Here is a 14,318-nt window from a genome sequence, read left to right on the forward strand (position 1 = left end):
GGGCAGCCACAGCTGCTCTGGGCATCCTGTGCCAGGGCCTGCCCACCCTCCCAGGGAACAATTCCTTCCCAATATCCCATCCAGCCCTGCCCTCTGGCACTGGGAAGCCATTCCCCCTTGGCCCGGCACTCCAGGCCCTTCTAGAGAGTCTCTCTCTTTGTTTCTTGTCAGCCTCTTCAGGTCCTGGAAGGTCACAATCAGGTCACCCTCAGCTCAGTGTCACCTGCAACCCTCCCAAGGGTGCCTTCAGTCTCTTTGTCTGCCTCATTAATGAAGATATTAATCAACATTTTTCCCCTAAGGGACACCACTGTCACCCTGAGCCACTGGCCACTATTTTCCTCTCAGAAGAACAATAGACTTAATTTTCTAAATTAGTTCCTTTTCTTGCTGTTTATTTTATGTACTTGGGAGGCAGGCGAGAGGGAAGGAGTGCAGTTTATTAAGAGCCAGTTTAATACACTGTACATCAGTGGAGTTTATGGAGAGAAACATTATAGATTTATGATACTGTTCCTGCAGTAAAGCCATCACAGAGGTGCTCTATCGGTGCATCTTTCTTAGCAGAGAAACTGCTCTGGGTTGGTGCCAGCTCCTTCCCAGGGTTTCCTTTACATTCCCCATGTTTCCTGCATTTCCCGGGGCTGGTTTTGGGAACTGTCACTACCTCCTCTAAAAAAAGCCATAAACCAAAAGGTGAATTTATCAGGCTACTTAAAAGTTTTAGGTCTTCTTTTGACACTGTAACAACATTTTAAAAGAAAATTATTAATAGACTCCTAAAAGGCAAACAAACAGCTCCTGTGGTATTAAATCTTACAAGAAAATATTTCCTATTTAAAGTTATACCTCTGCTCATCTACAAATATAAAACATCTGATTTTATTCCATGTCCAGCCTATTAAACCCCACACAATTCAGTAACACACTTTTGGTGCTTCCTCACATGGGATGGAGGACTGGTAATAGATTAGAGAGGTGTTTTTAAACAGTGAATTCTCTGAGCACCTCCAAACTCATGTCTGGAAGAATCCAAATATTAAGTTTGCAAATTTTTCACAGGAAGCAGCCCCAGAGGATTCAAAGGCCTCTTGATCCAAGTGGGAAGTATCTCAAACGAAAGGAGATTAAGACCGAAGTTGCAGAAGGAGATGTTCTTTTGCTTCTGAAATATATTCACAAATCACTGTGGACAAGCTCCTCTGCCTGTCCTTTCCAGCAGTAAATCAAAACTTGCTATCTTTAGGCACTTTGCCAGGAGAAAAGGCAGGAGGAACACAAAAGAGTCACTGCTCCACCTCAGAGGGCAAAATGGAGGGTCGTTCTCACCTCTGCATGCTGAAAAACTGGGGTATGGAAAAGGATCCAGTAATGGGAAAAGGCAATGTCAGCGTGTAACTAACACCACACAGGACTATGGAGATTGGGCTGAATATGGAAAAGCCAAACAGGAAACTCACCTGATCCCTCTGGCTGAGCATTTCCAGCAGAGCTGACTATGGGATATGGAAGGTAGAGTTAGAATCATAGGATAGAATCCCAGAATGGCTGTGTTGGAAGGGACCCTAAAGCCCATCCAGTGCCACCCCCTGCCATGGGCAGGGACACCTTCCACTATCCCAGGCTGCTCCAGCAGTCCAACCTGGCCTCAGACACTTCCAGGGATCTAGAAACAGCCACAGCTTCTCTGGGTACCCTGTGCCAGGGCCTGCCCACCCTCCCAGGGAATAATCCAATTCAGCCTACAATTCATTTAAAACCTTAAGCCATTCTGGTCCCATGGAGACAATGGGGAATATTCCAGCAGGTGATGCCAGGTACTGACTTCAGCCACTAGTGACTGAGTGATGAGACCTGGAAGCAATTTGGCTGCTGAAGCCAAAGTTTTAATTGTAGAATCCCAGAAATGTTTGGGCTGGAAGGGATCAAGATCATCTCGTTCCAACCTGTATGCCACAGGCAGGAAATGCCTGGTTTCCACTGGATTGTTGTTAGCTCTGAGCCCCTGTGGACAGATTCCTACTGGTAAATTAAGCAGCACCAGGGTCTTTTCTGTGTCTCTGAAGCCAACTGTCGTAGGCTGAGCATGTCTGTTCAATTAACACCCTTGACCTCTATTAAGATCTGATTAGTGAGAGATGCCTCTGCCTGAATTAAGGTGCAAACAAGTCCATGTGCTGAAGTAAACAATATGGAATTTATATTGTTATGAGTGTGAGGTAGAGAGATAGGAAGGAATAGAAAAGAGAGGAGAGAGAGTCAGATCCAGCAGAAGATTGTCGCCTTCCCTAGATCCAGTAGTGTCCTGCTGGTCTTTCTTCATCCTGGGATTCTCAGTGCTGGAGGGTCCCAAAGTCCTCTGGAACTTTTCCCTATTTATATACTTTAGCAAGCAAGGAATTAAGGCTCATGGGCATCACAGGTCTCTTATGCTATTGGTTAAATGATTCCCTTCTTTGTAATGCTAATGAGTGCCAGCTCAGAGTTTCTGTTCTTTTGAGTTGGTGATTTCTGGGATCCGTGGTCACATCTGTCCCTGCCAGAATTCCCTTTGTCCCAGTCAGAGCTGCTGCATTGGCTTTCCTTGTGTCTCATAAATTCTGCCCTTTTTTGTCCATTCTCAGCAATTCCTTCTCCCCAGCTTTGTTAATCTCCCCCTAAGCCTGGGATAACACCCAGACAATTGTTCCACCTTGATCTTAGCTCAAGTTCCTGTTGTGGGGGTTCTCTGCAGTTCAGGTTCCAGGTATCCACAGAGGAATATTCTGGTCACTGGTGTTGGCAGCTGCCATCTGTCCCTAACCTGGGGTGAGCTTTGGGTGGTGTGTGTATAACAATTGCTTCTCTACACACTTTGCCACAGCGGAAATTTTTCTGGGGATGGATTGTCCGGGATGTGCTGACCAGATCTTGCCTTCACCAGGCCTGGAGTTAACTCCATCCTGTAACTCTCTTCTGTCCTTATCTCATGGATTTAACAGTGCTTGAGACAGGCAACTGTTCTCATTAATCCTCTAAAACCAGTACTAGCACCCAAACCTGGGTGGTGGTGGCACCTCCAAAGCTGTTCCCAGCTGTTATTTGGGCAAGGACCAATTTACCAGGACCAAAAGTGTCCTGGAATCTAGAAAGCAAGACAGATCGTCCTGCCTTTCCTCCCTTTTGCTATTGTCAGAGTAATTTGCCTTCCAGTAATTTGCTTGGCAAATAAACACAATGCTTCATTAGCATTTCAGATACTTGTTTTCATCCTTATTAGATACCAGGCACTTATAAAGCAGCTTGACATGTATTTTAGTTCTTTCTATGCAAACAGGGAACTTGAACAACAAAATAAAGAAGATGCAAATGATCTGTTCCTAAACTTGACAGGGTTTTTCATTTAATACCATTAGGCTCCATGTTCCTATTTTCAATTAGCTCTGAAATCTGCTTACACACTCTGCTGTTTGCTATTCCTGTCGAAAGCAAGGGAAGGGAATACAGGATGTGTTCAGGAAAGACACAGCCTGGGAAATTCTGAGAGAAAGAATCAACTACACAAATAATTTGCTGTTCACAGTGTCTTGATGGAATTGCTCAGTGTGAAGACAAAAACCTTGGCTTTGACAGAGCACGTGAAAACTTCATTCGGTTCCTGACATTCTTTTGGTCCTCTATTGGAAGGTCTTGTTTTGGAGGGTGGCGTTTTAAAGAAATTTGTCAAAATCATAGATGCATTTGTTTTCATGGTTCAGGAGGTGAGCCTGCCCCTGTGGGCAGCCCTGGAGGCACCTCTGCAGTGCTGTGTCCAGCCCTGGATCCTGAGCACAGCAGGGCCAGGGAGCTGGTGGAGCTGAGGAAGGGCCTGGAGCATGTGGGTGCCCAGGAAAGGCTGAGGGAGCTGGGGCTGTCCAGGCTGGAGAGGAGCCCCAGCTGAGAGGGGCCCTCAGGCCTGGGTGTCCCTGTGTGCAGGGAGGGCTCCCAGCAGGGCCCAGGCTCTGCCCAGGGGGCCCAGCAATGGCCCCAGAGCCACGGGCAGGGCCTGAGCCCAGCAATTCCCCCTGCACAGGAGGCACAACTTCTTCCCTGGGCAGTGCCCAGCCCTGAGCACATTGTCCACACAGCCTGGGGGGGCTCCTCATGAAAGGTTTTAACTCAACTGGATGCAGAACAAAACATTTAGGAGATGTAATAGTTGCCATTTACTCCCAGTTTTCTGTGTGGCTCTCAGATTGGTTCTATTTCAAGAATTGTTAATTCTCTATTTCTTGTCTCTTCTTTTGTAGTTTTTCTGTGGAAAAAACCAGCACTTCCCTCTCCAAGAGAGCTCTGGAGAGGGACTTAGGACAAAGGATGAAGTGAGAGGACACAGGGAATGGCTTCCCAGTGCCAGAGGGCAGGGCTGGATGGGATTTTGGGAAGGAATTGTTCCCTGGGAGGGTGGGCAGGCCCTGGCACAGGGTGCCCAGAGAAGCTGTTTTTTTTAAGTGATTAAGACATCAGCCCAGCACCACCATGTTCACCACTAACCCAGGTCCAAGTTTTTTGAATTCTTCTGGGGATGGTGAATTCACCACTTCCCTGGGCTGCCCATTCCAGTGCTTGAGAACCCTTTCCGTGCAGGAGTTTTCTCTTACATTCAACCTAAACCTGCCCTGGTGCAATTTGAGGCCATTTCCTTTCACCTTGTCCTTTGTTACCTGGGAAAAGAGACTGCCACTCACTTCCATGTCCATTTTCATTTCCACAGGGCAATAGAACAGCACAAATGTAGTTAATCACATCTAATACTCTTTCTAATTCAGATTTTAGTTTTTAAGAGAGCTTCAGATCACAGGTGAGGTGAAACCTTCTTAGCAACCTCCTCCAAACATTTGGTTTCAGTTTCCTCAACTTTCTCTTTATGCTGAGAACTGTTCAAAGAGCTTTTGGTGAGGGTGATTTCCCTGTGGAAAAGGAGCAGGCCTGACTAAAAGGGAAAATAAAATCAATCATAGTTTGCAAGTCAGGTGATGAAAAGTTTAAAAGGCTGATCCTCAGGTAACACTTTGAAGCTGGTTATGTCCTTGCTTCTTCCCTGACAGCCAGGTCAGGGAAGTGTGAAATAATTGACTGGCTCTGGGGAACAGCGTGGCTTTTACAGGTCTGCTTTTTCCCCTGATAACTGCAAATTCTGCTGAAAATTGGTTTCTGATGGTAGCACTTTAGTGGAATTAGGAACTTGAGATTTGAGTTGGGAGGAATCACGTAATCATGGAGTGGTTTGGGTTGGAAGGCACCTTAAAGCTCATCCTTGTTCCACCCCCTGACTTGGGCAGGGCTACCTGCCACTAGACAACGTTGTTCCAACCTGTTCTTGGACACTTCCAGAGGGAGGAAAGTGTGGAGAGAAAGACATTGCTTGATTGTAAAGGTCACAAAACTTTTCAAAGTGGAAAAAGCTTTTCAAAGTGGAAAATAAAATTCTTCCAGGCAGGATGTCGTGCCAAGTATTCCTGGTTTTCCTGTGTTCCTATTGGGATGCCTGCAGGCACAACCAGGAGCTGCACTACTGACAATAAATCTGCCCCACCTTGTGTGCTTTAGTGGAATGGGGGGAAAATAGCATAGAAGGATGTCAGACTGGTGTTTGTACCAGTTCTGGACACTAATTCATCACTGTGCTTGCTCCCAAAGTCTCCTAATCTGGGATTCTGCTCCCAAACCCGGTATGATCCCCACTCCGCCAGTCCCTTGTCAGCTGTTTGGAATTCTGACTCCTCGACAGCAGTGTGATCAGCATTGTAGGTTACAAAGGGTCCTGTAGAGTTCTGTGGATAACAAAGGCCTTTTTTGTGCCTTTTAGTTCTGTGATAAAGCAATTCTCAGGAAAAGAAAGGATTTGCTCTGTCCCATGAATGAAGATGCTTCACTGCTCTCATAGAAGGTGAAACAGATAAGAAATTGTGCCTATTCCCTCAATCTGTTAAAAAAAAATCCAGCGTGCACTTCCTCTCTAGTGCTCCACTTCTCAGCTCAAAGACTCCTTTGGCCTCTGGGCAAAAATAGGAGGTATCTCACAGCCAGAATATTGTAAGGTTGAATTATTGCTTAACAAGGCTTGCATCCAAATTTAGTTGAAGATGGAAATTTTGGTCTGTGATAATTTTTTCTGTTTGATGAATCCAGGGGTGGAACCAGGATGAGCAGAGGGATGGAGCAGCTCTGCTGGGAGGAAAGGCTGGGACAGCTGGGATTGTTCAGCCTGGAGAAGCTTTGGGGTGACACAGCTGTGACCTTCCAGGGTCTGTAGAAGTGGACAGAAAACTTGGAGAGAGACAATTTCCAATATCCAAGAGCCTGTAGTGCCAGGACAAGAGGGAATGGCTTCCCACTGCCAGAGGGCAGGATTAAGTGGGATATTCAGAAGGAATTGTTCCCGGGGAGGGTGGGCAGGCCCTGGCACAGGGTGCCCAGAGCAGCTGTGGCTGCCCCTGGATCCCTGGAAGTGTCCAAGGCCAGGTTGGACTTTGGGGCTTGGAGCAGCCTGGCATAGTCCCTGCCCATGACAGGAATAAAAGAAGATGAACTTTAAAGATGTTCCCTGTCAGCCCAGGCCATTCTGTGATTCCAGGATTCTGTGTTCAGTGGGGGTCTATCCCTACGTTTCCCCCACACTTCCCTTTTCATTCCCTTTTCCAGAGCGTCAGGTTACAGTGTCTGCACCTTTCCAACATTTGGAAACAACTGGGAGACTGGAGCCATCCTCAGACTTAACACATTGGGGCACAAGTTTGAAAAAAAAGTTTTAATGGCTCTGCTTTTGGGTGCACCAAGAAAATCCAGATCTGCTGGCAATACTTATATTTTTTTTTCCCAGGGATGCTTTCCTGCAGGAAAACCAGCATGAGCAGATAAAGAGGATGGAAAAGCATTAGTAAATTGTCCTTCTTTTGCCTCCTTTGTAAGAAGAAAACAGCTGCATGTGGTGCGCAGAAGACGTCAAGGAAATATTTAAAAAAATTATGCACAACCATGAGCAATGTTTAGACAAGCTCTGATAGTTTTAATAATTCAGGGTTAGAACAGAGCAGTGCAGGCTCCTGCTGCTCCTCTCGGAATGGTTTGCAAACAGACCCCAGGATGGCTCCAAATTAAGGTGAAAACATTCAAGTCATTTAATTCACACCTTCAGCAGCCACTGCTGATCACAGTGCTCCCGAAAAACTGCTCGATCTGATTCATTATTTAGGAGTCCTTGTGTGTTTAAAGTGTAAATCAGACTTTTCTAAACACAGAGCAAATAAACCTCATTGTTGATTGGCTTCAGAAATGGCTCAAAGAACGGGAAAGCAAACAGGATTTACAAAAGCAGTTTTAAGTACTTATTGGAGACCTGACACAGCCCCAAACTGTGCCCAGGACCTCCAAAAGGGGTTACCTGGATATGTGGGGTGTGAGAGAAATGTGATGGATCTTCACCTCTGTGGGTTTTGTGCAGAAACATCCATTTGCATAAAAGCTGCCATCAGAATTTCCCTGGCCAAGGCCATGCCCCACTCACAATCCCTCCCTCCTCATTATCAGTCTTGCATAGAGAGATGAGTCCCCTCCACTCCTCAATCCCAGAGATGGATTTAAGGTTAATCCTGAAAGGTGGGTTCCTGTTTTGAGATGCAGACCCTGCAAAGCTTGGCATCTCCTCAGTGAGATAAAACTGTATTTCCAAATACATCATTTCCCTAGAATCAGAATGAAAGTCAGGTGTTTTCCCATTTTCTATTGAATGGGAATAGAAATATGGCACCCTCTGGAAAATGTGGATGAAATGAAACAACAACAGGGACTCCAGTTCATGGGGACCTTGTGCATAAAGGACCTTCAAGGAAGAAGCACCAAAGGCCGTTTGTCTCACATACATCCTCCAAAATCCTGCCCTTATCTCTAGGAGTAGAGCCAAGAAAGCCTCATTGCTCCAACTTTCTCTTTCTTCCTACACCGAGTTTTGGGGATTTGCAGGTTCTCCCATTTGGCAGGAGGATCCTACAAGCCTGTAGCTCTTCCCTGGTCACCTTGTCACAGAGCTCAGAAGCCATGGGCTCATCCTGGGGGATTTTTGGGTCACATTTGGCATTTGAGGTCGTTGGAGGTGACACCAACATGGATGTCAGCTCCAGCTGTTCCCTGTTTTTTGGGCTGTGTAGGCAACCAGAGCCTGGCCTTGTCTTCCCAACAACTACTAACATACCAAAGGAGGCAGATCACTGATGAAAACCAGTTTATGTTGCTACACATTTGTCAAACCTGACAGGGAATATTCCCAGGGACTTAAAACCAGTGTTATCGGAAAATTATCCATCAGGGATCTCAGGAGGGAATGGAAGGACTGCAAACACCAGGGATATCACACACAGTCTGCAGTTGCCTCCAAAATAAATCACTGCAGTGGGCACTGAGTTCACACCAGTTTTCAGCAGCAGTATTTTTGGGAGCTGTGGTTTTTGACCTCTGGGTGTGAATTTCTGTCCCATTTAAGGACTGCTCATTGTAGATTTTGCAGGTGCTGGAGGTTGAAGTTTCTGGTTTCAATCTGCCCCATTTGAACCCAGTAGCGCAGGTTGGAGCAATGGTTTTGGTGCATTCAACCCCATGAATTTGAGGAAAAGTTTAGGAAAAGAAATCCCAAAGTTAGCAAAGGTGAACATACATTTAAAAGAAAACTCTTGGGTTTTTGAGTTGAGCAGATTTGAATTAGATGAACAAAAATAAACTGAATAAAATTTGGTTTGTTTTGGCTTGGGACCTATTTAGCAAACAAAGAAAAATACAATTTTTATTAACATAGTGTCAATAAAATAAACCAGGTCTGAAAGAGAACTGAGATTGGGTTTGTGATAATATATTTAAATGTGAGTACTTGGATATCCCTGGGAGCGTGGCTCCTTTAAAGTGCAAATCGTTGTGGTTGCAGGTACCAAACTCCATAATCAATGTACATAATCAGAGGATTTGGGCTCCCAGGAGCTCAGCCCTGCCTGGGAATATGCACAAACTTTATTAATACACTTTTTTTTTCACCATAGTACCAAAATAAACTCTGGGGTTTTCATCAGGGCAAGATATAAGGAACTTACTCTCAGAAGTGGGAAAAGTCTCAGGGTGAGAAGTGGTAGAATTGGGTGCTGTGGCAAGAACCATCCCTAGCTTTGGGAATGTCATTCCATAAGGTGGAATTGTGTGAAGTTTCATGATCCTGAGCTCCTTTATGCTCCAAGGTTTCCCTGTACTGGTTCTCCCTCATCTCTGAGTGTTTCCCTTCCCAGTGTTTCATAATATATTAGTTGAAGGTTGGACCTGATGCTCTCAGGGGTCTTTTCCAACATTAATGATTCCATGTGGATGGAAGTAAAACTTGCTGTGGTTTCTGCTCTGCCTCAAAATATCAGGACCAGAGAATAAAGACCCATCAGTCCATTTAGCTGGATCCAAGAAGAAAATGTTTTCCTCAGGAGATTCCTTCAGGTACCTCCTCTGGTACCTGAGGACATCCAGTGTTGAAAGTCCCCTCTTTAGAGTCTCAGGGTTTCTTCTGGATTTTCATGAAGAATTGGATGTTTGGCTCTTATCTCAGGGCCTGAATCCAGTGCTAGCAGCTCTGAGCCCTTTCAGTCTCTGGCCAGTTTGGGTGTTCATTTGCAGTGCTTTTAGGTGAGGACACAAACCTGAATTTGCTCCTGGTTTTGCTGCACAGCAGCATTTTTCTTCTTCACTTGGACTTGAGTAATTCTGAAAGCATTTTCTCTCATTGTCTGACCGTGTCGGAATGCAGGGATGCCTCCTGGGATCATTCCCTGAGATCATTCCCTAGGATTATTCAGGGATGAACACTGGTTTTTTATTTCTCACCAAGGAGTTTGTCTAGGTACAGGAAAAATTCACAGGAAGCTTCCTGGTGCCAGTGTGCTTATAGAATCATGGAATCTCCTGATTTGGAAGATTCCCCAAGGATCATCCAGTCTCACACTTGGCCCTGCCCAGGACACCTCAACAATCCCACTTGAGGCATTGTCCAAGCACTCCTGGAGCTCTGGCAGCCTCAGAGCCGTGCCCATTCCCTGGGCTCCCTGGGCACCCTGGGCAGTGCCAGCACCCTCTGGGTGGTCAAGCTCCCTTGACCAAAGCCTGTGGCACTGGAGGAAGTTTCTGTAATTCCCAAAACTCCTTCCCTGGAAAGCCTGACTCAGAGTGGTTGTGTTGAGCCTTTTTATATAGAACCATGTTGTTGTTGTGTCCTGAAAAATCTGAGTGACCTTCAAGAGCTGCTGTTGCCAAAGTCTTCTGGGAAGGGAGGCAAGAAACAAAGGGAAGGCTGGAATAGCCTGGAGAGGTTTTATCTCACCACTGACTGTAGGATGTGCATTTTTATTACTTCTCTGCTGATTGGTACAAATAGGAATATTTTCTTCTTCAAGTGTTCCCAGAAATTTTAGCTTGTGTATTTTTTTATTTTTTTTTTTAATTGAGAGGCTTGTCATTGTGTATATGGGGTTCTTTACCAGTTTTGTTCATGACCATTTTCTGTGTCTGGTGTGAAAGCACCAGCCTGGGGATGTTTTTTTATCAAGAACCAGCAGGTTTTGTGTAGGTAATGGGCAATTTTATATCAACCATATCAATCTGTTTCTAGTCTCATTGGCTAAACTAAAAACCAAAACAGAAACCCTTTTTCAAAGTTTTATTTCAGGGGATGTTTTTACCCTTGTGGGCTTGCCAGGGATTCGACCAATCAATAATAGCAATCAGCAATACTGAGCATCTTCCAACTGATCAATGCTTATCCATTTAGCTTTTGTCATCTCTCACACCTTGTTGTACCAAGAAGTTTGTCCTGCTGGGCAGGTGAGCAGGGTTAATGTCACTGCCTTCTCAATGTGTGAACTTTTAAAATCTCTTGAAGAAGAGCCTGTGTGGCTTGCAAATGCCTCATACATCTCTTTTTTTTTTTTTTTTTTTTTTTTTTTTTTTACCTGCAAAGCCAGTAAAAACATGGACAAGGTTATTCTGGAGCCAATGAGCTTGTGGAAGAGGGGGCTGGAATTCAATTTCAGATCCTGATCTGTCCTGAGCACCCAGGACACCAGGTTAGGTGGGTCTTTGGGCTGATCTTGGACAGGTGTTTGCATATGCAATAGATGCTTTTTATTTTAATTATGAAGCAATTTTTTCATCTTAAAAGCAATCCTTTGTAAATTATGTTTTACAGAGCTTGGATTTTGAGTAGCAATAGAGTGTAAACAGGTTTTGGAGAGTGGGGTTGCATTTACCTTCTGTATCATTCAGAGTTAGAACACGTTCAAAAGAGTTTGGAAATGTTAAGGAAAATAGAAAATATTCCCAGAAAGAGAAGTTCTTGAATGACTGAAATGAAGAAAATGATCCCCTGGAGGGGGAACCTCAGTTCTCCCATCTCCTGCAGATTAATTTTGCTTTTCCACGTGGAATGCACAGTATTGCTGGACATCTAAAGACTCTGCAGACCACAGCCCAATCCCATAAGTATATTCCTGTGTTACAAAAATAGATCAAAATGCAGAGAAAAGCCTTGTTTGATGTTTAGAGACTTTTCAATGACACTGGTCCCTTCCAACCCAAACCTCCTAATGATTCAATAAGGTTTATTCCCAGACCAGTCATAATTCCCTCACACTTCGAAAAAGGGCTCTGCCAAAACATTGAACTAAAATAATCCCAGGATGTGTCAAAAATCATTCAGGAAGTGACTCCTCACTGAGCACTGCCAGGCTCCTGTCTGCAGCAGAGCTTAACCAATAGATCCCACATATCATGACTTCTTGCACCTGAGTCCGACGCCCTTCCCACAGAATGGGAATCTCACCTGAGATTGAGCTGTAAAATCAAAACCTTCCCTTTTATTTCAGCCTAATGAAGATTTTCAGTTCCTGGATTCCTCTCAGGGAAATAGTCTGGTGTAAACAATTGTAAAAAATACTTGCAGCACTTTATAGTTTTCTATTTTGTTGTCCTGTTTTGTAGCCATTTTTGAATACTTGCAACAAGCTCAGAAAAAATGATGTTCCCTCTGACAACAAAACAGCTTTCCTCTGTTGTCCAGCCTGTTGGATTCTAGTTGCTTTTGTTGCTTTTTCAGCCAGCAGCTTCCTTGACTTTGATTCCTTGAAGCTTATCCTGTACTAATCCCTTGGAAATCTGTAAGGTCATTCCACAAGGTGCCTCAGTCATCAATCAGGCTTCAGGGCAGGTGGAAAAGCAACCAGATTGTGTGGTCTCCATGGAAGATGGAGAAAGCTGTTCTTAATCAGCTTGTGGGGATGGGCAATCAAAATTTCCCATCAGTATTTTTTTTCTTTTTAATTAGCCAGGAAAAATATCCCTAATGATAATCCTGGGTGTCCTTTTCAGTGGTGCATCCACAAAGAATGGCCCAGGGAAGGAGACAAGGTGGGCATTGGGCCGGCTGGGACTCCATGGGCAGGGAGGGATTTTCCAACCTTGGTGATCCTATGATTTTGTGATTGATTGAGTTTTTGCTTGTGCAAAAAACATAGCAAAGCAGATTCTCTGTAAACTCATTGCATCTGTGAGTTACAAATATCACTGGACTGGTTTGCTTTAGTGCTGGCATTTAGGGAAAAACTGGTGTTGCAGACACATCAGATTTATCATTAGGAGGTTCCCTCCATGGCATTTTAGGCAGGATGTGAGGAAAACTTATAGATATCTAAGGCAGAAAGGAAAAGGCCTCTGAAATATCAGAGACTTCATAAACTAGGAAAAGAAGACTTTAAGGATGGCTATTAAAAGGCTGTCTCTCGGAGAGAGTGTACAGGTGCCTCATGAATATCTGAGGAAAATCCAGCCCATTTTTAAGAAGAAAAGAATCCCTGGATGAAACCAAAACAAACAAAACTGCTTTGTGAAACCAAGCAGAGCGAAGTCCAATGAGATGCAGAATCAAAGCAGTGAGGTCAGTGAAGTCATGGTGGTTGACTGCAGACTATGAAATCTATCATCACAGATTTTAAGTTACTTAGATATTTTTATAAGTGAATTTGGATTACCAACCCTTCTTTGGGTCATCATTGAGGCACACTAACGAGAGCAGTGCAGGAACTGGTGGATTTTACAAATTTGACAGGACTTGCTGAGTGGACATCAACACTTGGCAGTGTCATGGGACTGGAAATGAGCTGGGTTTTCCTGGTGAAATCCTCTTTATGTTAAAAAGCAGTGCTTGTCTCCCAAAAGGTGCCAGGCTAAGCTCCTGGAGCTGTAGAGTAGAACTGTACAGATGTTACTGAACAGGAAATTGTGCCAAGAGCCATTAAATACCTGGGTAAAAACAATGTTTCTCACATGGCTGAAAAGTTGTTGCTCCTTGTACTTGAAACCAGTCTTTGGTACAAAGTTTGGCAGTTTTATTCCCAAATATTTGGCAATTTTCTTCCTGTCATCTCTATTGTGTCAGAAAAAAAATATAATTTCAAAATAAATGATTGAAAAGACCTCACTGTGGTGTTTTCCCCCACAGGACTGCAAACCACTTTGCTGGGGTTAAGATCAGCGATTATTTGACTATTTAATCAAAAAAGCCTCAGACCCTCTTGGGGCTGCTCCTCTTGGATGAATATTTTTATACAGTCACTGTTACAAAGTGAAGGTGTGAAGAAACTTCGTGCTACACTTTGGAATAAATTATTCGGGCCCTTAATAACAGGAGGTTACATGATAAATATTTTAGCCTAATTTAAATGTTCTACAGCTACTGACATTCACAGATTTCCTTCCTAACTGTTGGTGAACTTCCACAAGGATAATTCCTTTTAATATTTTTGGTGTGAAACAAACTGGGGAGTGTTAATTTTGCAGGAAAAGTGAAATTTCAGAGGAGTGGTTATAAATGCAGCCCGTGCAAATCCAAGGCACTGGAGGGCAACACTCAGGGTGGTTTATAATGCTTGACATTTGGGAAGTGAGCTGGGAGTGTTTCCCACAGGAAATTGTGTTCATTGTGGGGGCAGTGAGCTGGCTGCTGAAAGGGAGGCTTAACTGGCAGGATGGGACAAGAGGGCCTCTTGTGAGACTCCACCTAGAATTCTGTGCACAGGGATGGGAGGGACACAGAACTCTTGAAGTGGGTCCAGAGGGGGCCATGGAGATGCTGAGGGGACTGGAGCATCTTCCCTCTGGAGCCAGGCTGGGACAGCTGGGGCTGCTCAGCCTGGAGAAGGTTGTGTAGAGACCTCACAGCTCCTTCCAGGGTCTGAAGGGATACAGGGAAGCTGGAGAGGGACTCTGCAACAAGAACTGGAGTGACA

The 14,318-nt window shown here is 44.6% G+C and overlaps 1 protein-coding gene across 4 annotated transcripts in view; it reads left to right on the top strand.

Annotated features, from left to right (window-relative positions):
* Window positions 1–14,318, top strand: part of PCDH15 (protocadherin related 15) — a gene marked incomplete at both ends in the record, with an annotated part of 270,634 nt that overhangs the window by 51,138 nt on the left and 205,178 nt on the right. The window lies entirely within an intron of this gene.

Source organism: Zosterops lateralis (assembly GCF_965231275.1).
Source record: "Zosterops lateralis genome assembly, chromosome: 8".
Taxonomy (NCBI): Eukaryota; Metazoa; Chordata; class Aves; order Passeriformes; family Zosteropidae; genus Zosterops; species Zosterops lateralis.